Below are 20,000 nucleotides of genomic sequence, written 5' to 3' on the forward strand. Positions count from 1 at the left end.
TATTAAGGGCCATTTAGCTAAGTGAGGAGGGAAAGTGGAGGTGATAAAGGAGTAGGAGGAGGCAGGAAGGAGGAAAAAAAGTGGGAATAATCGTGGCAGGTGAAGGCAGGTAAGAGAAAGGGAGAGGGGTGGAAAGGAAAGGTGGAGGGGAAAATAAAAAAAGGAAATAGAAGGAAAGAAGGAAAGGAGGAAGGCATGCAGAGGGAGGAAAAAGGGAAAAAATGAGGAGAGGAAAGGAAAGGCAGGGAAAGATGGAAGGAAAGCTAAAAGAGCAAGGAAATAGAAGGAAAAAAAAAGAAAGGGAGAAATAAGGAAGGCAGACTGAGAAAGGAGGGAAAATAATAAAAAAGAGAAGAGAGGGAAGGGAAGGAAGGGTAAAGAGTTGGAAGATGAGAAGAAGGAAGGGAAAGGAAGAAAGGACGTCAGGCAAAGAAGGAGGGAAAATTAATAAAAGGGAAGAGGAAAAGAAGGCATCAGGGAGGGAAGGTTAGAAGACTGTGCAGATGAAGGGAAGGAAGAGAAAAGGAGACAAGACAGGAGGAATGCAGACAGAGAGAAAAGGAAAATGAATAAAAAAAAGAAAAGAAGGAATTAGGGAAGAACGAATAAGGACGAGAAAATAATAAGGAAGGGAGAAAGAAAGAAAGAAAGAAAGAAGCTGCCAATGAAACCTTAAATGTTTTGAATTTTACATACTGTTAAGAAAAATTAAATGGTGGTGATGGTGATGATCATGGTGGTGAAGGTGGTAGTGGGAGAGTGGTGAGAAGAAAGCACATTAGTATAACAATTTGGTTTTGTTGTATTGTTGTTGTTGTTTTTTCATCTTGTCACTATCGTAGCGTAGTAGTTGTGGTTTCGTCCGTACAACAACAACAACAACAACAACAACAACAACAACAACAACAACAACAACAACAACAACAACAACAACAACAACAACTACTACTACTACTACTACTACTACTACTACTACTACTACTACTACTACTACTACTACTACTATTACTACTACTACTACTACCTTCTTCTTCTTCTTCTTCTTCTTCTTCTTCTTCTTCTTCTTCTTCTTCTTCTTCTTCTTCTTCTTCTTCTTCTTCTTCTTCTTCTTCTTCTTCTTCTTCTTCTTCTTCTTCTTCTTCTTCTTCTTCTTCTTCTTCTTCTTCTTCTTCTTCTTCTTCTTCTTCTTCTTCTTCTTCTTCTTCTTCTTCTTCTTCTTCTTCTTCTTCTTCTTCTTCTTCTTCTTCTTCTTCTTCTTCTTCTTCTTCTTCTTCTTCTTCTTCTTCTTCTTCTTCTTCTTCTTCTTCTTCTTCTTCTTCTTCTTCTTCTTCTTCTTCTTCTTCTTCTTCTTCTTCTTCTTCTTCTTCTTCTTCTTCTTCTTCTTCTTCTTCTTCTTCTTCTTCTTCTTCTTCTTCTTCTTCTTCTTCTTCTTCTTCTTCTTCTTCTTCTTCTTCTTCTTCTTCTTCTTCTTCTTCTTCTTCCACCGATCGTTTTCAGGCAACCAAGATTTCCCCCACCGAGAGAGAGAGAGAGAGAGAGAGAGAGAGAGAGAGAGAGAGAGAGAGAGAGAGAGAGAGAGAGAGAGAGAGAGAGAGAGAGAGAGTTTGCATATTTCTCGTTTAGTATTCATAACTTTCTCTCCCCCCTCCCCTCCCATTACTACCTGTACTTAACTCTATACGTAACGTTTACCTATTGGCCAATGTCGTTAGTTAGGCCCTTGTTTACTGGACGCCCACTCTCTCTCTCTCTCTCTCTCTCTCTCTCTCTCTCTCTCTCTCTCTCTCTCTCTCTCTCTCTCTCTCTCTCTCTCTCTCTCTCTCTCTCTCCCCTCGGCCGTAAATTAAATGCTAGTGGTCTACTTTTGATAATAATATTGAAAGGGTTTTATATATGGAGAGACTCAGATTGTTTATAATGAGTGGGTGGGAAATATTCTTCTCTCTCTCTCTCTCTCTCTCTCTCTCTCTCTCTCTCTCTCTCTCTCTCTCTCTCTCTCTCTCTCTCTCTCTCTCTCTCTCTCTCTCTCTCTCTCTCTCTCTCTCTCGTGTGTGTGTGTGTACGTTTGCGTGTCATGTATGTGCAAAAATTCAAGTTATTTAGTACACGTGTGCGTGACTGAGGTGTACACGGCTGCATGAAAGGTTAAGGTGTATGTATGTATGTATGTATGTATGTATGTATGTATGTATGCATGTATGTATGTATATCAGTGACTGTAATATTTCCTTTCCTATGTTATATTTTTGTAGTCAGTGAAATATCTGTTCATTCACCTTTGTATTTTTCTGTCTGTCTGTCTGTATGTATGTATGTATGTATGTTTCAGTCTGTTTTTCCTGTCTTTATGAATCTAATCAGTTTATGTATGTATATATGTACGTATATATATATATATATATATATATATATATATATATATATATATATATATATATATATATATATATATATATATATATATATATATATATATATATATATATATATATATATATATATATATATATATATATATATATATGGTTGTCTGTTTGTCGTAAAGCCTGACTATCTATCTTCCTGTCTGTCTGTCTGTCTGTCAATCAGTCAATCAATCAATCATTCAATCAATCAATCAGTCTATCTGTCTATCTATCTATCTATCTATCTATCTATCTATCTATCTATCTATCTATCTATCTATCTGCCTACCTACCTACCTACCTGCCTGCTTGCCTCCCTTCCTTCCTTCCTTCCTTCCTTCCTTCCTTCCTTCCTTCCTTCCTTCCTTCCTTCCTTCCTTCCTTCTTAAACCTACCTATCTATCTGTCAGTCTGTCTGTCTACCTATCTATCTATCTATCTATCTATCTATCTATCTATCTATCTATCTATCTACATACCATACTTTCTCGAAAATATTTGCCAATGAAAGAGAAAACGCACACACACACACACACACACACACACACACACACACACACACCGGTACAGACTCAGTGCGATTCCCACCTTGGTGCGAGCCATCAATCGATAGTATTTCCCTCCTAGATTAGTCTTACCGTTAGGATTAATGTTAAGTTTTTCCCCATCCCCTATGTACATTTTCAGTTTGTCAACTGCCTAAATAATAAACCGTTTATTATTATTATTATTATTATTACACACACACACACACACACACACACACACACACACACACACACACACACACACACACACACACACACACACACACACACACAGAGTAACATATGAACAAGGGTGCACCTCTTAACCAAATTCTGGCAGGTACAAGGCAACCAAAATCCATTAATGAAGAGTCGAGGCGCACGCGAGGCAGCAGAAGGGAGTGTGTTTATGTCCCTCCCTCCCTCCCTCCCTCCCTTCCTTCCTCCCTCATGTTGCCTTTCCTTCCTGCTTTTCCCTCCTTTCCTCCTTCCCCCTTTCCTTATTATTATTTGTTATGCTTGTGCTATTTTCTGTATTTGGGTTTGTTTTCCTTCTTTTTTGTGTTTTTTGTTTGTTATTTTTCTTTCGTTCTCTTTTTTTCTTTCGTTTTGTTATGGTTTTGTTTTTATTATCGTATTATTGTCTGGTCTCTCTCTCTCTCTCTCTCTCTCTCTCTCTCTCTCTCTCTCTCTCTCTCTCTCTCTCTCTCTCTCTCTCTCTCTCTCTCTCTCTCTCTCTCTCTCGTTTTCATTTTTACTCTTTATATCAATTTTCTTGTTCTTTTAAAATTTTCTTTCCTTCCATTTATGTCTTCTTTTCATTCTTCTCTTCTCCTTCCTTCTCTCCATTCTTCCTGTTTCTTCCATCAGTCCTTTCTCCACTTTCCTTCATTCTCTTATTTCTGTCTTTTCTCATCCTTCCTTCATCCGTCTCTCCATTCCTTTTTCCTTTCTTTCCTCTTCCTCCGTTTTCTCTCTTAATCCTTCCTACATCATCCTACATTTTCTCTCATATTCCCTCCACTTCATCCTTCTCTGCTCTCCATTCTTCTTTCATTTTTCCATCTCTCCCTCTCTCTCTTCCTCCGCCTTTATTTTCCTTTCTCCCTCTCTCTATTCTTCTTTCCTCCCTTCCTCCATTTTCTTTCACAACCCTTCCTACATCGTCTTGCATTTTCTCTCTCATCTTCGCTCCACTCTTCTTCCACTTCTCCATCTCTCTCTCCCTCCATTTCTCCACTTCTTCCCTTCCCTCCACCCTTACTCCTCCTCCTCCTCCTCCTCCTCCTCCTCCTCCTCCTCCTCCTCCTCCTCCTCCTCCTCCTCCTCCTCCTCCTCCTCCATTCACGTGTTCTTCTCCGAAAATGGACAGGTTTTTATTCTTTCCTCAACGAAGATTAAGTGGCTCTGGACTAAAATCTTTCCTCCAATCCTTTATTCTTCCTCTACCTTCCTTCCCTCTCCTCCCCTCCTTCCCTCCTCACCTGACCTCTCTTCCTATGTTTCGTTCTCTCTCCCTCATTTTTTTCTTCTTCCTTCTCTTGTGTTTTTTTTTTATCCTTTTTTTTTTTTAACCCTTTCCAAACGTTCAAGGTAGCGAGATAGTACGTGTTCTTTCTCTCTTTTGGGAATGTGATGTTGCTTTTGGTCGGATTCTCTATTTTTGCTTCTCCTTATCTCTTTTGCTCTCCCTCTGTCTCCTCTTGTTTCCTTCCCTGCATCTTTTTTTCTTTCTTTCTTTCTCTGATCCCGTTTTTTTTTTTTTTTTTTTTTCGTCTATCGTTTCATCCGTTTTCTTCTGCCTTTTGGGAATAAATTGTTTCCTCGCTTTTTTTATGTGTTCTTTTTGTGTGTGTGTGTGTATGTGTGTTTTCTCTGTTTATTTCTCTGTCCTGTCCTGCTTTCTTGTCTTCATCTTTATTTCTCTTTTACCCCCTGTAGTTTCCTTTTTTCTTTCTTGTTTCATCTAATTTGGTTTAAGAAGTAATCTCTTTTCTTCTTTTTCGTCTCCTATTTTTTTCTTTTTTTCTGTTTACTTCCATTTGTTCTCTTTCTTTCATTTTTTCCTCTTTTTGTATTTTCTGCTAATCCATTTTCTCTTCATTTCCTTCACTTCGGTAATGAAGATTCAGAGGTTCACCTTCTTCCCAGGTTTTATCTCAAAGAATTCCCCCATCTGTCACAATAGAAAGACGATAATAACACAGATACACTCTAGACACCCAGGTAATGAAAACCAACATCAAAATATATACATTATGAGCAATTATGGTCAGTGGTGGTCAGTATTAATGATTAATGACTTTAACTACCATTACCAACCGGCACCACTAATACTTAACCATTATCAGTTTTCTCAAATAATTTATCTCCCTTTTTCCTTTTCTTTCCATTCTTTCTCGTGTCTTAATCCTTTTCACTCCGTCTTAATTTCGTTTCTCAATTTCGTTTGCTTTTTTTTTTTTTTTTTTGCATTTCTTTGCGTTTTTTCATTCTTTATATTGGTGTTTGATTTCCCTCTCCTTCCTTTTGGTTTTCATCCTGTTCCCTGTTTCTCATCTTTCTTTTTCTCTTCCCTTCCTTCCTTCCTTCCTTCCTTCCTTTTTTCTTCATGCTCTCAATTTCATTCTTTTTAGATCTTTCTTTTCTTATTCGTAACTTTTTTTTCTATTCCCTTGATTTTATTTTTTTCCCTTATATTTTTTTTTCAATTTCTCTCTTCTTCCGTTCTCATTCTCTTCGTTTTTTTTTCTTTCCCTTTCCTTTATGTTCCATCTTTTTTCATTTTCCTCCTTCTTTTCTTCTTAATCGTGTTTTCTTTCCCTTTATTTTCCATTTTTTTCCTTCCCTTTTGCCATCAACTTTCCCTGTTTCCTCTTCCCTTTCCCTTCCCATTCCCTACCATCCCCTCCTGTTTTCCTCTTCCTTTCTCCACACGTCCTCTCAGATCCTCTCCCTACCTTTCCTTTCTTCTTTTTCTCCCTTTCCTTACCCTCATCTCCTCTCCCTTTTCTTCCCCTTCCTATCCTTTCATACAGACCCTTCCCCTTCGCTCCTCTCCCCTCTTTTTCTCTCCTCTTCTCTCGTGTCCTTTCAAATCCCTCACTTCTCCTTTCTTCTCGTCTCCCCTTCCTTACTCTCATGTCTTCTCATCCCCCTTCCTATCCTTTCATCCAAATCCTTCCTCCAGCCTCGCACGAGTCTCCCGTAAGCTATATTACAGTAAAGAATGTTAAATGTTATATTAAAGTGTTTTTCATAGACTATTAATATGGCTTTATGTTCGTAAGTGCTGCACATATTTCTCTCTCTCTTTTTTTTTTTTATAATGTATTCCAGGTTTTATTTCAGCATTATTTAAAGCGGTTTGCAGTAACGAGAGGGAGTGATTATATGTAAATGTTTATAAATTTAATCTGTCCAGCCAGTAATAGGGGAAAAAAAGGGGGGGAACGTATATTGAAAGTTTCTGGAAGTCAGCTTAAATAATGTATGGCCGAAACTGATACATTCACTGACGAATTCCAGCTCAGCCAGACGTGTTCGGTTAAAAGGAGTGATTCGGTGAACTGATAAATAAACAAACAAGTGGAGAAATAATTCAGTCACGTAGGCATGACAAAGTGAATGAATGCATGAATATAAATAAATGAATAAAGAAAGAAATAGGTGTATAAGTCAGATACATTTGGTGAAAAGAGTGACTGAATAAAGAAACAAATAGGAAATAACCAGATTCACTTGATGAAACGGAAAGGCTGAATGAATGAATGAATGAATGAATGAATGAATGAATAAATAAATAAGTTAGGCATACTTGTTATGAAGAATAATGAAAAAAATGAAGAAGAAGAATGAAGAAACACAGAGCATGTACACTTGATTAGAATGGAAAATATTTAATTGGAATGTTTTAATTCAAATACGTAGAAATACAAAGCAATATTTCACTGAATAATAACTGGACAAGTAAAAAAAGATACCTTAGTTAAAAAAAAAAAAAGCGAATACTTATGAATTAAAGAAACACGAAAAATATAGATTAGTATCGAAAATGGACCAATAAAAAGTACGTGAGAATGAAAACAAAACAAGGCAAAAAATCTTGAATACTCTCGAATTAGAAAAAAAAAAAAATACAGATTAACATCCAAAAATTACCCTAAAAAAGCACGAAAAATATAAGCACAACAAATAAAAAATAATTACGAATAAAAAAAAAGAAGAAAAAATACAGATGGCCGTTAGAAGTACGTAAAAAGTAAAATAAATAAATAAATAAATAAAATTACAGAAAATACAGATTAATACCCTGAGACTAAATATATAGGTGGATAAAAAAAAGAAACCATAAATAACGCTGACCAGCAGGAAAAGATTTAAATGTGAACGGTTTTCGAAAAGATCCCTAAAAGCCACACCCGACAGCTGTCATTGCCAAGAAAAACTGTAAAAAGAACTTTGTACCCGAAAATCCATCTTGAAAACTTTACCGGTGGTGGTGGTGGTGGTGGTGGTGGTGGTGAAGAGCAAAATATTCCATTGTATAAGAAGGTAGAACTGTGTGTGTGTGTGTGTGTGTGTGTGTGTGTGTGTGTGTGTATTGTATTTGTCAACATGATTTCTTCGTGGACTTTTCAGGTCAAATTTCTCGCTTCACTTATTTTCTTCTTCTTTTTTATTGTTTTTTTTTTCCTTTTTATTTATCTCTCAGTTTGCATTGTGTATTAGATCTACTTATCTATCTGGTATATCTATCTGACAGCCCTATCTATATTATCTCTCTCTCTCTCTCTCTCTCTCTCTCTCTCTCTCTCTCTCTCTCTCTCTCTCTCTCTCTCTCTCTCTCTCTCTCTCTCTCTCTCTCTCTCTCTCGCCAGGCTGCATTTTGGTCACTTCTCGCGAGAATTCTTTGTGTTTTCTGTCGAGGAAGACAAAACTTTACTTCTGAGTCGTTCTTTCAAATCACTGAGTGTATTTCTTTTCACTTTCCAGCACCCCCCCATCTCTCTCTCTCTCTCTCTCTCTCTCTCTCTCTCTCTCTCTCTCTCTCTCTCTCTCTCTCTCTCTCTCTCTCTCTCTCTCTCTCTCTCTCTCTCTCTCTCTCTCGTTATTGTTACTTATATTTTTCGTTTTCGTAAACTCAGCAAATAATCTATGAATAAAATTAATCAAAATAGTGGAATATTATTTTTTTTTTCTCCCTTTATGTCGTACAAGGTTATATTTATTTTTATTTTACGTTTTCTTTCCCTTATTATTTTTTTTTTTTACCATGTACCTTTTTATTTATTTGTTCTCTTGAAATATTAATCCTTGTCAAACTGGGAGAGGTCATTCTTGTTAAATTTATGATGTTTTTTGTATGTATTTCATCATCTCGTTTTGTGTGTGTGTGTGTGTGTGTGTGTGTGTGTGTGTGTGTGTGTGTGTGTGTGTGTGTGTTCATACGCATCATTTTCTACATGCCTGAATAAATCTCTACGTAATTATTTATGTGAAATGTGTGTAATCCTCATATATTTCTTTCTTTCACCTTCACTGGCCTTCACAGAATCCACTGATATCTTTTCACCACGTTACAAATATTTCTTCATTTATCATTCAGTTAATTTTTTTATTACTTTTATTTATTATTCTTCCTCTTCTATATAGTATTTTTCCTGTTATTTTTTTTATTTATTTAGTTTTATTTTTCATTATATACTTTTTTCCTGTGTTTCCTTTCTAATATTTATTGTTTTTTTCTTTTTCTCATTTGTATCCTATTCTTTATTCTAATGTGTATGTTTCTCTTCTTTCTCTTCGTTGTTTTCCTCAGTTTCATTTATATCTGTTCTTTTTAATCTGTCATGTCTTAATTCTTCAGTTAGTCATTTTTTAAGCCGTTTTATTCCTGTCATTCAGTTATTTTTCTTTCTCTGCTGCATATCTCTTATTTTGCCCATTGTTCCTCCTTTTTCACTTTCATGTATCTTTGCACGAATTTAAATATTTCTTTATCTTACATTCAGTTAATTTCTAGAACACGTTTTTTTTTCCGTTTTCTTTGCTGTTCAGTCTCTTGTTCGTTCTTATTGACTGACCCTCCTCCTCCTCCTCCTCCTCCTCCTTCCTCCTCAATAACTTACATATTTTTAACATTGCTTCATTCATCATTTAGTTTATTTTCTACGCCATTATGACCGTTTCTCATCTGTTCTATGTTTCTCCTCCTCCTCCTCCTCCTCCTCCTCCTCCTCCTCCTCCTCCTCCTCCTCCTCCTCCTCCTCCTCCTCCTCCCGGTTGCCAGCTTCACTTACGTCAAAAATTTCTCCGGTTGCCCAACTTCACTTTGAGGTTTGAAGCAATACTTTTTCCGGTCGAGGGTAACGTGTCTGGCGCAGCTGTGAGGAGGAGGAGGAAGAAGAAGAAGAGGAGAAGGAGGAGAAAGAAGTGAGGAAGAAGACGCAGAATAGGAAGAATGAGAAGAAGAGAGAGAGAAAAAAACGATGGTATCAGTTGCAGAAAGAAGGAAAGAAAGTGAGGAGGAGAAAGAGAGGAAGTGAGGAGGAAGACACAGAATAGGAAGAATGAAAAGGAGAGAGACAGAAAAAAATAAAGCGATGATATCAGTTGCAGAAAGAAGGAAAGAAAGTAAGGTGGAGAAAGAAAGGAAGAGGAAGAGGAGTAGGAAGAAAATAAATGAAGAGAAACAAGAAGAGTAGTAAGAATGAGAAGAAGAGAGAAAAGAGCAATGATATCAGTTGCAGAAAGAAAGAAAGAAAGTGAGAAGGAGAAAGAAAGGAAGAGGAGGAGGAGGAGGAAGAAAAATAAGTGAGGAAGAACAAGAAGAGTAGGAAGAATGAGAAGAAGAAAGAAAAGAGCAATAATATCAGTTGCAGAAAGAAGGAAAAGTGAGAAGGAGGGAAGGAAGGACAGAAGGAAAAGAGAACAGGACAGAGGAAGAAAGTAAGGAATAACACGAAGAATAAGAAGAAAAGAAAAAAATCAAGCAAAGAAGTTAAGGAGAGAAGGGGAAAGAGAAAAGAACGAGGAAGAGGAGATAGGAAAAAAGTAAGGAAGAACGCATAGAATAGGAAAATAAGAAGATAAAGTGGAAGAAGAGGTGATAATAGATACGAAATAAAGGAAGATGAATAAAAGAAGGGAAGAAGGAGAAGGTAGAGGGAAGATGAGGAGGAGGAAGAGGGAGGGAGGAACAAGATGAAGAATACAGAACATGACAAGGAGTGAAAGAGGAAGAAGTGATATTAATAAGAGAAACAAGAAAATGAAAGAAGAGATGAGAAGGAAGAAGAGGAGAAAGAGATGAGAAAGTCAGGAATAAGACGACGAAAACAAGAAAGACCCGAAATTGTGACAGAAGAAAATGGAAAGTTTAATAAGAGAAAGAAAGAAAAAAGCAAGAAAAATAGTAGCGAATGAAAGGAAGAAACTGAAAATATATAAAATTCTCAACTTTCTCCTGCTAAGAAAGGAAACCGCGAAAAATAGAAAGAGTGGAAGAGAAGGAGATTGATAAAAAAGGAAGAAATTATAAAGAAAGAGGAACGATAAACAATATGTGGAAGGAGGCAAGAGGACGAGGGGGAAGAGGAGGAAGAGGAGGAGGAGGAGGAAGGAGGAGAGGAGGAAGAATATAGAAATGTGTAATATGAAGAGAAGGAGGAGGAGGAGGAAGAGGAGAGGAAGAGTATTGAAAATGTGTAATATGAAGAGGAAGAGGAGGAGGAGGAAGAGGAGGAGGAATATATTATACAGTATCAACACTGACCATACGCGCGCACTCACGCACACACACACACACACACACACACACACACACACACACACACACACACACACACACACACACACACACACACACACACACACACACACACACACAGAGAGAGAGAGAGAGAGAGAGAGAGAGAGAGAGAGAGAGAGAGAGAGAGAGAGAGAGAGAGAGAGAGAGAGAGAGAGAGAGAGAGAGAGTTATAATTGCTATTCTTATTTATCTTGGTATTTTAGTTTTCATGTGTATAATTCTGTATTCATATTCATCTCTCTCTCTCTCTCTCTCTCTCTCTCTCTCTCTCTCTCTCTCTCTCTCTCTCTCTCTCTCTCTCTCTCTCTCTCTCTCTCTCTCTCTCTCTCTCTCTCTCTCTCTCTCTCTCTCTCTTTCTCTTTCGTCGTAATATCCTCTCATTTCCAAGCACTCCATTATTTTCTACACACCATTAATCTCTTTTTTCACGCAGCCTCTCATCCTCCTCCCTGAGCCATCACTGAATATAAAAGAAAAGCACAAGAAAAGCTACACACGAAAGGTATTTTCCCCTCTCACTTTTCCTCCCTCCTGCCCTTCATTATCTCCTCGTTAACACAGTGCTATGATGCAATAATGTATAATGCATAGTACGGGATGTGCCTTTGTGTGTGTGTGTGTGTGTGTGTGTGTGTGTGTGTGTGTGTGTGTGTGTGTGTGTGTGTGTGTGTGTGTGTGTGTGTGTGGTATTAGAGTCATGCTGTGTGTTTTACGAAGCCAAGTCACTGTTTTATGCAAGGGGATTGTGGTGGTGTTTGTGGTGATATGGTGTATTGGTGGTGATGGTGATGGTGATGGTGATGTGTGTGTTTTGTATAGAGTTGTGATGGTGTTGGTGGTGATGGTGGTGATGATGATGCGTGTGGTTTGTTGTGTTGTGGTGGTGTTTGTGGTGATATGGTTTGGTGAAGGTGGTGGTGATGATGTTTGTAGTGATGTGGTGGTGTTTGTGGTGATGTTGATGTGTGTGGTTTGTAAAGGGAAAACGTGGTGAATTTGGTGCTTGTAAACTAGAGAAACGTAATTGCATTCATTCGTGACGTCTAATTTGATCTAGAGTCTCTAACAGTCCATCTGTCTATCCATGTCTGTTACTGACCTCTCATTGTCTGTAGGCCTCATTGTTTATTCACTCGTATTGATTAGGTTTGGGGAAGGTAGATTAGGTTAGGTTAGACTAGTTTAAGGTAAGTTAGATTAAGTTAGGTTAGGTTAGTTAAGTTTGGGGAATATCATATTGTGTGGAATTTCCAGAGAGAGAGAGAGAGAGAGAGAGAGAGAGAGAGAGAGAGAGAGAGAAAGGTGAGGCGATATTCCCAGCTTTAACCTCTCCCTCGAGTAAAATAATGGAAACCACGAGGCAGCCCTCCTCACGCGAGTGGTGGACCGGAGCCGCTAATATACTCGTGGTGCTAATGTAGGGCGTCCTTGAGGTTAATCACGGAGGAATATACTACCCTGAGCCACGAGATTTACTTACCTGCCTTACTTTACCTCCATTACCGCGCACACCTTCCGGGAAACGTGACGACTTTCTCACTCTCTCATAAAATGAAGTTCAGTTTTCATGTGTGGTTAGTCGCGTTCCTCAGATTTTAGCCTGATGTGTCTGTGTCTGTTTGTTTGTCTGTCTGTCTGTCTGTTCCTCATACACAGTACTGACAGGCATAAGTGTCCACCTGTCTTTTTGTATGTCTGTATGTATGAATGTATATAATGGGCAAAATAAACTCTGAACACATAAAATCTGGGTGTGGTATCAAAATGTAGCTCCAGATTGTCAAATGAAACTTTATCCTACCTCAAGTTTCCCGGAGAAGGTATTTAAGGGACACAAAACCTCAACAGGAAGACGCTAATTTCACCACCAATACAATTATGGTCATGTATTAAGTCTGCTATTAGTGAAGAGCTATTTGGGAGTCATAAGCGAATAAACAATTAGAAAACTTTTGATGTAGTATAGTCTGGAACACTTACGACACCCATACTGTCAGTCTATCGTGTGTGTGTGTGTGTGTGTGTGTGTGTGTGCTTTTATTAGGTCTACGTGTTATGGTTCTTAATTGTTTTATTTTTATGATGATTGATGCTCCAGTTTATCCTCTTATGGTTTATGGTTCTTGGAAATTAAGTGCTTGTGTCTATAAAAGAAATGTAGTCCATGAAATGTTTATGTATTCCGTGTGTGTGTGTGTGTGTGTGTGTGTGTGTGTGTGTGTGTGTGTGTGTGTGTGTGTGTGTGTGTGTGTCTAAGTTATGTAAATGTGGTGTTTTTTTTTCTTTTAAGTTTTAGATACTGTTTGGTTCTCTCTCTCTCTCTCTCTCTCTCTCTCTCTCTCTCTCTCTCTCTCTCTCTCTCTCTCTCTCTCTCTCTCTCTCTCTCTCTCTCTCTCTCTCTCTCTCGTAATTTGATTGTTATTGTAAACCTTTATTTAGCCACGCGCGTTTATGCTTATTATCTGTTGATTATGAATGTGACTATTGTTAATATTGATGATTTATGAATATTATCCATTATTACTGCTGGAGAGAGAGAGAGAGAGAGAGAGAGAGAGAGAGAGAGAGAGAGAGAGAGAGAGAGAGAGAGAGAGAGAGAGAGAGAGAGAGAGAGAGAGAGAGAGAGAGAGAGCTCAGCATCTTATATCACTGTTCTGTCTGCTCTCTCTCTCTCTCTCTCTCTCTCTCTCTCTCTCTCTCTCTCTCTCTCTCTCTCTCTCTCTCTCTCTCTCTCTCTCAAACACACCCACACACACAAAAAAAAACTTTTATTTAACCTTGTTTTATAGATAACATTGTGGCAGGTAACACCGAGAAAGCGAGGGAGAGAGACAGAGAGACGAGAGGAGGGAGTGTGAATTTTGAATATTGTATAAATGTTGGAGTGAGTGACTAAGTGAATTCTGGGAAACATTAATAGGATGAGAGCATTAAGAGCCTGGAAGTGTGTGAGGGTGAATATTCCTAAAGCTGATTGGCGTGTGAAATTGTAAGGGTTGCGGTGAGCGGTGGAATTGTAGTATTGAATCAAACGTGTAAATTGTCCAAGATTTTATTAGTGTTGGATTGAAACGAAAAAAAAAAAAATAGTATTGGTATCCTCAGAAGTGTAATAGTGAATGACCATGAACGTATTAATATGAGTGATGAAATAGTCGAAAGTTTCCTTATTGGCGCTGGAGAGATATTGTAAAAGTTAGTGTCATTTTGAATTATAAAAGAGTGAATACTAGATGCCTTTGAATGTTAGGGATGATAAAGTGGGTTCAGATATGCTTACTTCTATTCAGCGACTGCAACGTGTAGACCTGCTGGGTTCACACAGTTTTCCATATATTTGGCAGTCATTTGAGAAGCATTTTGGGGAAGTTTCGAAGCACTTACCCATCGGTTCATTCATCCATGTATCCAATCTTCCAACCACTCATTCATCCATCCATCCATCCAGCCATCCATTCATTCATTCATTCATTCATTCATTCATTCATTCATTCATTTATTCATTCATCCATCCATCCACTCATCCATTTAGCCACTCTCCCATCCATTCATTCATTCATTCATTCATTCATACATTCATTCATTCATTCATTCATTCATCCATCCACTCAGCCATCCATCCATACAAACTTTCTCAAATGTTTCCAAAATGTTCGCAGACTTCTGGAAAACCTTTGAGAAACAGGAACCAAAACATGACTAAAAGTGGCAGTAGTGATGATGAAGGCTTGAACTGAATGGCTGAGCTAGAAGTTACAATATTAATAGACATAATAGTCGTCAAGGTGGTAACATTGCTAATAATCCTGACAAGCGATGATCTTAATACGTTGTGATGTTGATATTAATGATGATAGTAATGGCAGTGGTGGTGGTAGTGGTGGTGGCCGCAGTAACACCACCCGCGGAATATCAAGACGCCGCATGTGGTGTTGATGGCGTCCAGAATGAGCGATGGCCTCTCTTAGCATTCCCACATTCCCTCAGTTCTTCGTCCTTTGTTCTTTAATTAACGTCCGCTTGTAAGAGAAGAGGACGCCAGCCACCACTCCTCTGTCTCTCTCTGTCCTTGTGTTGTCTCTGTGTATCCTTGTGTTTCTCTGTGTCCGCTTGTGTTTCTCTGTCTTTTCCTGTCTTCCTGTTTCTCCTTATGTCTCCATTCTCTCTCTCTCTCTCTCTCTCTCTCTCTCTCTCTCTCTCTCTCTCTCTCTCTCTCTCTCTCTCTCTCTCTCTCTCTCTCTCTCTCTCTCTCTCTCTCTCTCTCTCTCTCTCTCTCTCTCTCTCTCTCTCTCTCTCTCTCTCTCTCTCTCTCTCTCTCTCTCTCTCTCTCTCTCTCTCTCTCTCTCTCCATTGCCTCTGTGGTCAGCGGACAGAGATGCGCTATGACTGTCCTAAAGCTGATTGTGTTTTCCCTTCCTGTATCTGGGTGTTGCTCTTCTTCCGCGCATCCCGCCTTTTATGGGGCAAGGGAGAGGGGTGGCCTTGGGTGGAATGTCCCCTGGTGTTTGTGGCGGTGCGCTGGTTAGGACGGATTTTGGCTTAGGTGGTGGTGGTGGTGGTGGTGGTGGTATTTTTTTATTTATTTATCCTTTTTTTTGGTGTGTGTATACTATTCCTTATTTTCTTACTCTAATCATCTACTCGTGTATCGTATTAGTCAGTCTAGTTCACAATATTACCTCAATTTCTAGTTACGTTTTTTTTTTTTTTTTTTTTTTTCTCCTCCTTACTCGTTCATCTTTCAATTCTCATTCGTAATATTTTGTCTGTCTGTCATGGACGGCACCGTATGACTGCAGTGTTGCCGCGCCATCGATCTGTCAGTTAATCATATTTCATGCATTATTGCTGTAAACTGTATCCCGTTTTCCGCTGCTCCTGTTACGGGTCGCCACAGCAAATCACTTGTTTCCACCTTAATTCCGTTTTCTATCACATCTATCACCCGCATTTCCTCCCTTCATTTATTTATTTATTTTATTTATTATGTTAATATATTGCAAGATAGGTATTGGGCAAGGACAACAAAACAAAACAAAACAAAACAAAAACGGCAAAAATAAAACATCAGAAAATAAGGGAAACTGCAGACCACCACTAGGCCTACACGTGGCAGTCTCTGTCTCTCTACATGAAACATACCTTCCTATTTCCATCTGTAATCCAAATCCATAAATGTATATAATCTTTAAAGCTCCCCAATGACCCGACACTAACAACTGAAGATGACAGTCTCAAAGTGAATCCACAAATCTTCTCTTCAGTCTTCCTATTGAGTCCATCTGCCTCGCCTTCACCATCTCCTTTCGAACTTTCTCTAGAGTGACTGCTTGGCGCCATGTACGAGTCTCCTCCAGTTGTTTCCATCCCTTGCATCTTCCTCTGTGACTCCCACCCTTTGATGTTATATCACACTTTCATTCCTCCATCTCACTCTGTCTTCTCTTCGATCTTCTTCCCTCAACTGTTTTTTTTTTTCTCTCTCTCCTTCTTTTTATCGATTCCTGGTTTTCTCATCCTCACCTACGCATCCTAGATAATATGAATATGCAGCTTGTACTCAGTAATGTGGTGTCTGATATTAGCATTCTCTTTCATAATGACACGTGGAAATTCTAGTCATATTACAACGAAACACTGGTATTACTTTGTTTTTATTCACGGTGTGTGTGTGTGTGTGTGTGTGTGTGTGTGTGTGTGTGTGTGTGTGTGTGTGTGTGTGTGTGTGTTCGTTCATTGAGGTTAAAATTGTAATCTGCCGGCAAAAATATTCGACGCCTAAATTTGGTGTTGTCAATGACCGCTCTTTTTTTTTTTTTTTTTTTTTTTTTTTTTTTTAATGGGGGATGTGAATATGAGCGTGCGAAAGTGACAAATGTTTGCATATGCGAGTTGAAGGTCACTGGTATACACACACACACACACACACACACACACACACACACACACACACACACACACACACACAGCGGTAAAATATAATAAGAGTAATATTCTTTCCGTAATATTTAGGAGCAAAAAGTTCTCTCTCTCTCTCTCTCTCTCTCTCTCTCTCTCTCTCTCTCTCTCTCTCTCTCTCTCTCTCTCTCTCTCTCTCTCTCTCTCTCGATATGCATTCACAAATAAAAACAAACTAACATTATTGCCAGGTCTCTCTCTCTCTCTCTCTCTCTCTCTCTCTCTCTCTCTCTCTCTCTCTCTCTCTCTCTCTCTCTCTCTCTCTCTCTCTCTCTCTCTCTCTCTCTCTCTCTCTCTCTCTCTCTCTCTCTCTCTCTCTCTCTCTCTCTCTCTCTCTCTCTCTCACACACACACACACACACACACACACACACACACACACACACACATCCTTGCTGAGTATAAGTATTTGAAGCGTTATTGGGTTTCACAAGTAATGGGTATCATATTAATTTGGTTTCTGTGAGGGTGCTCTATAATTGTTGACAGCGATGTGTGACGCGACACCAAAAGTCGTGGCGTGTTACCTGATGCTGTTACCTCCTGTTGCGCCAAAAGTTGCGGTTGGAATGTTTTTTTTTTTTTTTAAGTAGCAAGTTTGTGGCAATTTCTAACTTGTGTGTGTGTGTGTGTGTGTGTGTGTGTGTGTGTGTGTGTGTGTGTGTGTGTGTGTGTGTGTGTGTGTGTGTGTGTGTGTGTTTTGTCTTGTTGTTGTTCCTTTTTGCTAATTACTTTTTTTTTTTGAGTAGCAAGTTTGTGGAATTCCCTAACTTGTGTGTGTGTGTGTGTGTGTGTGTGTGTGTGTGTGTGTGTGTGTGTGTGTGTGTGTGTGTGTGTGTGTGTGTGTGTGTTAGACTCATATTTTTATCTTCTCTTTCCGAATTACCTTTTTTATTGTATTTTTTTTTATTTATTTTTTATTTTTTTAATGTTTCGTATTTTTCTTGAATAGCAGGTTTGTGGAATTTTTTTACTTTTATTTATGTATATTTGTGTGTTACTCTTTTTTTATTTCTTGATTACATATTTTTGTATTAATTTCCTATTTTTTTTTTATTTTTTCTTTCGTATTTTTAAGTAGAAATTTTGTGGAAATCCCTAATTTGTGTTTATTTTCCTCCTCTTTCCTAATTACTTTGTTTTCTTTTCATTTTTTTCTGTCGTTTTTTATTTTATTTTATTGTTTTATTTTTCATTTATTTATTTATTTTTTACTGTGTATTTTATTTCCTATTTATTTATTTACTTGATTTGTTGTCTACATTTTTCATGATTAGGTTGCTTTTTTTTACTTTCTTAGTTTAAATTTTTTTTATTATTCTTTTGACATTTTTTTTCATGTTACATTTGCAATTTTAGCTCTGCTTTATTCCAACCTCATTGATTTATGCTTTGATATCACGTCTTTATTAAATAATTATTCAGTTTGTTATTATTATGATCTTTTTATTACGGTATTCTCTATAATCGTCTTTGTTTTTTTCTACAGGTTACCGAAGGAACGTCTCCTCGTCCATTACGTGAGTACGCTCCTGCAGCAGATATGTTGACAGAAGGTGTCTGACATGTATGAAAGGTTTCCTCTACATAGGGATGGTCATTTACGAATTATCACTTGTATTTTGCTTGATTGACTTTAGATATTAGTTTCTATTACTACTATGTACTGTTATGTGCTTCATCTTCAAATATATATTGAAATGTGAGTGGTATTTACCATAGAATATTATATATCTTGTCTATAATATATGTTTCCATTTACGCTTAATATATTGTAATTCTACGTTAAATCTTTCTGACGGTTTCCATGGTGGGATTTTTATTTATGTCCGTTTCTTTCGTTTACATAACTACTCAAACCATTTAACCCTTGAAAAGTCTACCTGTTATCCATAAAGACATCACCGACTTGAATGAGACGAGGATAGAATGTTACACCTTAAATTCGCTTGCATAAACACTCCTGTATAATCGCCCTTACAGCTTCCCATAGAAATAACTACTCAGTGATGAATCTTGTTATGTTATGTCACGTTAGATTAGGTTTGGTCAGTTATTAGGCTAGGTCAGGTCAGGTTAAGTTGGGTTAGGTCTGGTTTGATTAAGTTAGGTTATGTTGCGAATTGATCATGTTGGTGAATTACTTTATGTGAATCCGAGGCGTGATTAACGTGGAGGCGAATCTCTCGGGGGGAATTTCGCCAGAAGCGAACAGAGGAGCAGAGGAGAGATGCGAGCTGATCGATCAAGTCATTCTTCACGTACCACTTGACTTGTTGCCCCAAAGTCGAAACACCGATGTGCGCCAGACCTAATTACTTGCTGAGCGTAATGCATTAGTCGGCAGAAGCTACGTAATGTATTCGATAACTTTCTCAGTCTGTAATTTCTCCTCCACCTACGTATCTCACTAATCTCTTCCTTCACCTCCTCCTTCTCCATTATTCCTCACAGCTTCTTGTTCCTCCCAGTTTACATCATTCTCACTCATCCTACTCTGCTATCTCCTCTCTGCTATCTTCTCTCATTCCTCCTCTTCCTTCTCCGTTATTCCTCACAGCTCCTTGTTCTTCCAAGTTTATATCACTTTCACTTATCCTGTTCTATTTTCTTCACTCATTCCTCCTCCTCTTCCTTCATCACTTGCTAATCATTCCTTACGTGTTCTTAATCTTAATTTACCTCATATTCTCCCTCCCTGTTTTACTTTCTCACTCATTCCTTCTATTTCTTCCTCATCATTCCTTTCATCTTGCTTTATTTCCTGTATTTCCCTCATTCCCTTTACCTTTTCCTTTTCTTTACTCCCGTAGCTTCTTATTATTCCTTCTTTCCTTCCTTCCTTGGCCTCCTCACTGTTCCCTTGATACATTCTCTCTCTCTCTCTCTCTCTCTCTCTCTCTCTCTCTCTCTCTCTCTCTCTCTCTCTCTCTCTCTCTCTCTCTCTCTCTCTCTCTCTCTCTCTCTCTCTCTCTCTCTCTCTCTCTCTCTCTCTCTCTCTCTCTCTGTCGTCAAGTCAAGTGATTAGGAGGGTGAGGTCGGCATGGCGGTCTCGTGTGATTGGTGTTTCTCGGAGACAGACGGCGCGCACTGGCGTTAGTCAGGTGTTGAGGGATGGTCGGCGCGTGAGAGAGAGAGAGAGAGAGAGAGAGAGAGAGAGAGAGAGAGAGAGAGAGAGAGAGAGAGAGAGAGAGAGAGAGAGAGGGGGGGGGGGCGGTAGCTACAGAAAAGTGAAGGAAAAGAGGGAAAAAAAGAAAAATAGATGATACGAAGCTTCAAGGGAAAAATGGAGGGAAG

General features: G+C 38.5%; 1 protein-coding gene across 1 annotated transcript in view; it reads left to right on the top strand.

Annotated features, from left to right (window-relative positions):
• LOC135109135 (myotrophin-like) overlaps positions 1 to 20,000 on the top strand; it is a 199,402-nt gene that overhangs the window by 22,424 nt on the left and 156,978 nt on the right. Inside the window, exon 2 of the mRNA XM_064020225.1 lies at positions 18,193 to 18,223. The gene's annotated coding sequence lies outside the window, so the exon portion shown is untranslated. The remainder of the gene's footprint in view (positions 1 to 18,192; positions 18,224 to 20,000) is intronic.

The sequence above is a fragment of the Scylla paramamosain genome, chromosome 18 (assembly GCF_035594125.1).
Source record: "Scylla paramamosain isolate STU-SP2022 chromosome 18, ASM3559412v1, whole genome shotgun sequence".
NCBI lineage: Eukaryota > Metazoa > Arthropoda > Malacostraca > Decapoda > Portunidae > Scylla > Scylla paramamosain.